General features: G+C 68.7%; 1 non-coding gene across 1 annotated transcript; it reads left to right on the top strand.

Moving 5' to 3' along the window:
* Positions 1-3,968: 3,968 nt before the first annotated feature.
* LOC135979572 (5S ribosomal RNA) lies at positions 3,969-4,087 on the top strand. Its single transcript, XR_010596854.1, has one exon. It is a non-coding gene; the product is annotated as a 5S ribosomal RNA (ribosomal RNA).
* The last annotated feature ends 3,413 nt before the right edge of the window (positions 4,088-7,500 follow it).

The raw sequence follows: 7,500 nt of genomic DNA, 5'->3' as shown, positions 1-7,500 counted from the left end.
GAGCTCCGGTTCTCACAGGCTCTGAAAAACCTGTCCTCAGAAATCTCCTCACACAATCCTCGAAAGGCAGGTCGAAAAAGCCAAAGCCCCGCCTTCGGCGGTACGAAACTGGAACTGGGCGCCACCTCGTGGTTCCCTCGGTCGGCCGAGACGGCGTGGGGCGACCCCTTCCGGACATCCGCGAGACGACCGGCCGTCAGGTCAACCCATTCGCTCCAAAGGGGTTGACCTGGTGGCCGAGAGGGGACTTTGAAAATTTTTCGGACTTGGAAAACTTTTTTTTTTTTTTTCTTCCCCCAGCCCGCTTCCTCCGGGTTGACCCGGTGGCCGAGCGTCTCGCCGTCCCCGGACGCGGCGAGGGACTGCCTCCCGGCCGTCAGGATCGGGCCCACGGAAGTCTGATTTTAAAAAAAATTGGCCGACGCCACCGCGGAGGGCTACCCGGGCACCCCGGGCCCCGGAGCCGGAAAAGGGAAAAAAAGGATCGGGCCCACTAGAGACATGGACCCGGCCGCCAAGCAGGCCGCCCTGGGCTGACCCTCCCCGGCCGCAGCGAGGGACTGCCTCCCGGCCGACAGGATCGGGCCCCTGGAAGTCTGGGGGTGGGGGGGGGGGAAATCGCCCCACGCCCCCGAGGAGGGCTGCCCGGGCGGGCCTGGCCCCGGAGCTCGGAAAAAAAAAAAGGATCGGGCCCACTAGAGACATGGACCAGGCCGCCCTGGGCTCACCTTCCCCGGCCGCAGCGAGGGACTGCCTCCCGGTCGACTGGATCGGGCCCCTGGAAGTCTGGAAAAAGAAGAATGGAACCTGACGCCTCCGAGGAGGGGGCGCCCAGGGAAGGAGGGAGATCCGGGTTGACCTGCTGACCGGACGGGAAAGAGGCCACCGGGCGTCCCCCCCCTTAAAACCTAGGGGTTGACCTGGTGGCCGGAAAGCGAACCGGCCAGCAGGTGAACCCTTTCGATTCCACGGGTTGACCTGGTGCCCGGGAAGCGAACCGGCCAGCAGGTGAACCCGTTCGATTCCACGGGTTGACCTGGTGCCCGGGAAGCGAACCGGCCAGCAGGTGAACCCGTTCGATTCCACGGGTTGACCTGGTGCCCGGGAAGCGAACCGGCCAGCAGGTGAACCCGTTCGATTCCACGGGTTGACCTGGTGCCCGGGAGGGGACTCTGAAAATTTTTCAGCCCTTTCGACTCGGGGTTGACCTGGTGGCCGAGAGGGGACTCGCACGGCAGGCAAGCCGCCCTGGGCTCACCCTCCCCGGCCGCAGCGAGGGACTGCCACCCGGCCGACTGGATCGGGCCCCTGGAAGTCTGGAAAAAAGAATGGAACCTGACGCCTCCGAGGAGGGGGCGCCCAGGGAAGGAGGGAGATCCGGGTTGACCTGCTGACCGGACGGGAAAGAGGCCACCGGGCGTCCCCCCCCCTTAAAACCTAGGGGTTGACCTGGTGGCCGGAAAGCGAACCGGCCAGCAGGTGAACCCGTTCGATTCCACGGGTTGACCTGGTGCCCGGGAAGCGAACCGGCCAGCAGGTGAACCCGTTCGATTCCACGGGTTGACCTGGTGCCCGGGAAGCGAACCGGCCAGCAGGTGAACCCGTTCGATTCCACGGGTTGACCTGGTGCCCGGGAGGGGACTCTGAAAATTTTTCAGCCCTTTCGACTCGGGGTTGACCTGGTGGCCGAGAGGGGACTCGCACGGCAGGCAAGCCGCCCTGGGCTCACCCTCCCCGGCCGCAGCGAGGGACTGCCTCCCGGTCGACTGGATCGGGCCCCTGGAAGTCTGGAAAAAAGAATGGAACCTGACGCCTCCGAGGAGGGGGCGCCCAGGGAAGGAGGGAGATCCGGGTTGACCTGCTGACCGGACGGGAAAGAGGCCACCGGGCGTCCCCCCCCCCTTAAAACCTAGGGGTTGACCTGGTGGCCGGAAAGCGAACCGGCCAGCAGGTGAACCCGTTCGATTCCACGGGTTGACCTGGTGCCCGGGAAGCGAACCGGCCAGCAGGTGAACCCGTTCGATTCCACGGGTTGACCTGGTGCCCGGGAAGCGAACCGGCCAGCAGGTGAACCCGTTCGATTCCACGGGTTGACCTGGTGCCCGGGAAGCGAACCGGCCAGCAGGTGAACCCGTTCGATTCCACGGGTTGACCTGGTGCCCGGGAGGGGACTCTGAAAATTTTTCAGCCCTTTCGACTCGGGGTTGACCTGGTGGCCGAGAGGGGACTCGCACGGCAGGCAAGCCGCCCTGGGCTCACCCTCCCCGGCCGCAGCGAGGGACTGCCACCCGGCCGACTGGATCGGGCCCCTGGAAGTCTGGAAAAAAGAATGGAACCTGACGCCTCCGAGGAGGGGGCACCCAGGGAAGGAGGGAGATCCGGGTTGACCTGCTGACCGGACGGGAAAGAGGCCACCGGGCGTCCCCCCCCCCTTAAAACCTAGGGGTTGACCTGGTGGCCGGAAAGCGAACCGGCCAGCCGGTGAACCCGTCCGATTCCACGGGTTGACCTGGTGGCCGGGAAGCGAACCGGCCAGCAGGTGAACCCGTTCGATTCCACGGGTTGACCTGGTGCCCGGGAGGGGACTCTGAAAATTTTTCAGCCCTTTCGACTCGGGGTTGACCTGGTGGCCGAGAGGGGACTCGCACGGCAGGCAAGCCGCCCTGGGCTCACCCTCCCCGGCCGCAGCGAGGGACTGCCACCCGGCCGACTGGATCGGGCCCCTGGAAGTCTGGAAAAAAGAATGGAACCTGACGCCTCCAGGAGGGGGCGCCCAGGGAAGGAGGGAGATCCGGGTTGACCTGGTGACCGGACGGGAAAGAGGCCACCGGGCGTCCCCCCCTTAAAACCTAGGGGTTGACCTGGTGGCCGGAAAGCGAACCGGCCAGCCGGTGAACCCGTCCGATTCCACGGGTTGACCTGGTGGCCGGGAAGCGAACCGGCCAGCAGGTGAACCCGTTCGATTCCACGGGTTGACCTGGTGCCCGGGAGGGGACTCTGAAAATTTTTCAGCCCTTTCGACTCGCGGTTGACCTGGTGGCCGAGAGGGGACTCGCACGGCAGGCAAGCCGCCCTGGGCTGACCCTCCCCGGCCGCAGCGAGGGACTGCCTCCCGGCCGACAGGATCGGGCCCCTGGAAGTCTGGGGGGGGGGGGGAATCGCCCCACGCCTCCGAGGAGGGCTGCCCGGGCGGGCCTGGCCCCGGAGCTCGAAAAAAAAAAAAAGGATCGGGCCCACTAGAGACATGGACCAGGCCGCCCTGGGCTCACCCTCCCCGGCCGCAGCGAGGGACTGCCTCCCGGCCGACTGGATCGGGCCCCTGGAAGTCTGGGGGGGGGGGGGGAAATGGAACCTGACGCCTCCGAGGAGGGGACGCCCAGGGAAGGAGGGAGATCCGGGTTGACCTGGTGACCGGACGGGAAAGAGGCCACCGGGCGTGCCCCCGTTAAAACCCCTAGGGGTTGACCTGGTGGCCGGAAAGCAAACCGGCCACTGGGTAGGCCGGTCGGCAACCTAGGGGTTGACCTGGTGGCCGGGAAGCGAACCGGCCAGCAGGTGAACCCGTCCGATTCCACGGGTTGACCTGGTGCCCGGGAGGGGACTCTGAAAATTTTTCAGCCCTTTCGACTCGGGGTTGACCTGGTGGCCGAGAGGGGCCTCGCACGGCAGGCAAGCCGCCCTGGGCTCACCCTCCCCGGCCGCAGCGAGGGACTGCCCCTCCCCACCCCCCGGCTGACAGGATCGGGCGCACTGGAAGTCCGGGACAGTATTTTCCCCGACGCCGGGGAGGGCGGGCGGAGGGGCTCTGGCGGCCAGCCCGGGCCCCGGAGCTCGAAAAGGAAAAAAGGACCGGGCCCGCGAGAGACGGGGGCCCTGCCGCAGGGGGGGGGGCAGTCCGACCGGGGCTCACCGTGCGGCAGGCCCGGGCGTCGGCAGGGGAAAGCGGGCGAGGAGGCGCGGGGCCGGGTGCCTACGGCCATACCGGACCGAACGCCCCCGATCCCGTCCGATCTCGGAAGGTAAACCGTCCCGGGCCTGGCTAGTACTTGGATGGGTGACCGCCTGGGAATCCCAGGTGCCGTAGGCAGCTTTTCCCGGTCCGAGTCAGCTCTCTCTCCTTTTCTGGGGGGGAAGGAGAGGGGGGGACGGGCCGGAAAGCCCCTCGTCGCTCCTGCCGAGTCGGAGGTCGCGGCCGCAGGTCACGGGTCTGGGCGCCTGGGGTCCGGCTCCCCACCCACCCGGCTTCCTCCGCGGAGGACCCCCCCCGGGGCCACCGAAGCCGCTGGGGGAGACGCCGGGCATGGGGCGGACTGGCCCGGACCCTCCCGGCCGCCGGCCCGCAGGTCCGCCCCGAATCCCCCCCCGCGGCCACCCAGGCCAGGCCTGGCCAGGCGGGACGGACGGCGGGTGTCCAGCGCCCAGCGGCTTCCTCCAGCGGGGACCCACGGACCCCAAAGCCGCAGGGGGAGGCCCCGGGCCTGGGACGGACTCGCTCGGACCCCCTGCGCCCGGCCGCCGGCCCGCGGGACCGCCCCGAATCCCCCCGCGGCCACCCAGGCCAGGCCTGGCCAGGCGGGACGGACGGCGGGTGTCCAGCGCCCAGCGGCTTCCTCCAGCGGGGACCCACGGACCCCAAAGCCGCAGGGGGAGACCCCAGGCCCGGGACCGACTCGCTCGGACCCCCCGCCTCCCCTGCGCCCGGCCGCCGGCCCGCGGGACCGCCCCGAATCCCCCCGCGGCCACCCAGGCCAGGCCTGGCCAGGCGGGACGGACGGCGGGTGTCCAGCTCCCAGTGGCTTCCGCCAGCGGGGACCCACGGACCCCAAAGCCGCAGGGGGAGGCCCCGGGCCCGGGACGGACTCGCTCGGACCCCCCGCCTCCCCTGCGCCCGGCCCCCGGCCCGCGGGACCGCCCCGAATCCCCCCGCGGCCATCCAGGCCAGGCCTGGCCTGGCGGGCCGGTGTGCAGCTCCCCCGGGCTTCCTCCCCCGACGACCCGCGCCCACCCTGAGCCGCAGGCGGAGACCCCGGCCCCGGGGCGGACCGGCCCGGGCTCGCCCGAGCCCCCTGCGCCCGGCCCGCAGGACCGCCCCCCCGAATCCCCCGGGAGAGGCCCGGCCTGCACGCCACTGACGACCCGCGGCCCCCAAAGTCGCAGGAGGCGCCCCCCCCCCCCCGGTTAGCCCCGTCTCGCTCCGCGCCCCCCCGCCCCTCGCTGCCGGGACCGGGCGCCGCCCCAGAGTCAGCCGCAGCCGGCCGGCCTGAGAGCTGCCCTCCTGTGGACGACGGTGAGTTTACCTTGATACTAACCGGCCGTCAGCCAGGTCAACCCCATTGCTAGACTGGGGTGGACCTGGTGGCCGAGTGGGGACTTGGAACATTTGACAGCTGCTTCCCGGGGCTTGACCGGTTGTCCTGAACGCCCCCCACCCCCACCCCCAGCCCCCGGCTCCTGCTCCCCTCTCCCCAGCCTCGGTGCTCCGCTCCCTGCCTCGGAGGCTGCCTCTCTGCGGCGCCTGCATCGCCTCCGAGGACGCGCACCCTCCGGAGGCTGGACGTAAACCCACCACTGCCGCCGACCCGGCTCTCCGAGGGACGACTGTGAGGCCCCCCACCCCACCCCACCCCCGGACCGCCCTGGGGACGACTGCTAAGCCTCCCCCACCGGACCGCCCGGGGGAAGACTGCGACGCCTCCCGCCAGGCCCCCACCCAGCCTGGGGGAAGACTGCTAAGCCTCCCCCCCACACACACACACACACACTGTCGGGGGATGACGATTAAGCCTCTCCCGGACTGCCCGGGGGAAGACTATTAAGCCTCCCCTGGAACCACTATTAAGCCTGCCCCCGGAGTCCTCGGGGGATGACTGCTAAGCCTCCCCCACCGGACCACCCGGGGCAAGACTGCTAAGCCTCCCTCCCACACACACACACACTGTCAGGGGAGGACTATTAAGCTTTCCCGCTGGAGCGCCCGGGGCGGACGACTGTTAAGCCTGCCCCCGGAGTCCTCGGGGGAGGACTATTAAGCTTTCCCCCCTGGAGCGCCCGGGGGGGGGGGGGGGGGGGACGACTATTAAGCCTGGCCCCCGGAGTCCTCGGGGGACGACTATTAAGCCTCCCCCGGACCTGCTCCCTCTCGACTATTAAGCCCCCCCTCTGCGGTCCTCAGCACCACTGCCGCGCTGCCCTGGGAGTGGGGTGACATCCGGTCCGGAAAGCAAACCGGCCACCAGGTCAACCCGTCGAATCCAATGGGTTGACCTGGTGGCCGGAAAGCAAACCGGTCGCCAGGTCAACCCGTCGAATCCAATGGGTTGACCTGGTGGCCGGAAAGCAAACCGGCCGCCAGGTCAACCCAGTAGATTCAGCGGGTTGACCTGGTGGCCGAACGGGGACTTTGAAAATTTGACAGCCGCTTCCCGGGGGTTGACCTGTTGTCCCGGTGGGGACTTTGAACATTTGACAGCCGCCTCCCAGGGCTTGACCTGTTGTCCCGGTGGGGACTTTGAACATTTGACAGCCGCCTCCCAGGGCTTGACCTGTTGTCCCGGGGGGGACTTTGAACATTTTACAGCCGCTTCCCGGGGCTTGACCTGGTGGCCGAGTGGGGACTTTGAACATTTGACAGCCGCTTCCCGGGGGTTGACCTGTTGTCCTGAACGCCCCCCACCTCCCCCCCCCCGGCTCCTGCTCCCCACTCCCCAGCCTCGGTGCTCCGCTCCCTGCCTCGGAGGCTGCCTCTCTGCGGCGGCTGCATCGCGTCCGAGGACGCTCACCCTCCGGAGGCTGGATGTAAAGCCTGACACCCGCCACCGCCGCCGACACGGCTCTCGGAGGGACGACTCTGAGGCCTCCCCCCACCCCCGGACCGCCCTGGGGACGACTGCTAAGCCTCCCCCCCGCCCACACCCACACCCACACTGTCGGGGGATGACTCTTAAGCCTCTCCCGGACTGCCTGGGGAACGACTATTAAGCCTGCCCCCCCCGGAGCACTCGGGGGACGACTATTAAGCCTCCCGCGGACTGCCCGGGGGATGACTATTAAGCCTCCCCTGGAAGGACTATTAAGCCTCCCCCGGACTGGCCGGGGGACGCCTATTAAGCCTATCCTCGGGGGAGGACTATTAAGCTTTTCCCCCTGGAGCGCCCGGGGGGACGACGATTAAGCCTGGCCCCCGGAGTACCCGGGGGACGACTATTAAGCCTCCCCCGGACTGGCCGGGGGACGACTATTAAGCCTCCCCCGGACCTGCTCCCTCTCGACTATTAAGCCCCCCTCTGTGGTCCTCAAGACCACTGCCGTGCTGCCCTGGGAGTGGGGTGACACCCGGGCCGGAAAGCAAACCGGCCACCAGGTCAACCCGTCGAATCCAATGGGTTGACCTGGTGGCCGGAAAGCAAACCAGCCGCCAGGTCAACCCGTCGAATCCAATGGGTTGACCTGGTGGCCGGAAAGCAAACCGGCCGCCAGGTCAACCCAGTAGATTCGACGGGT

Source organism: Chrysemys picta, unplaced genomic scaffold (assembly GCF_011386835.1).
Source record: "Chrysemys picta bellii isolate R12L10 unplaced genomic scaffold, ASM1138683v2 scaf1012, whole genome shotgun sequence".
In the NCBI taxonomy this organism is placed as follows: Eukaryota; Metazoa; Chordata; order Testudines; family Emydidae; genus Chrysemys; species Chrysemys picta.
The sequence above is the reverse complement of the archived record's forward strand: the minus strand, read 5'-3'. Positions and strand labels throughout refer to the sequence as shown.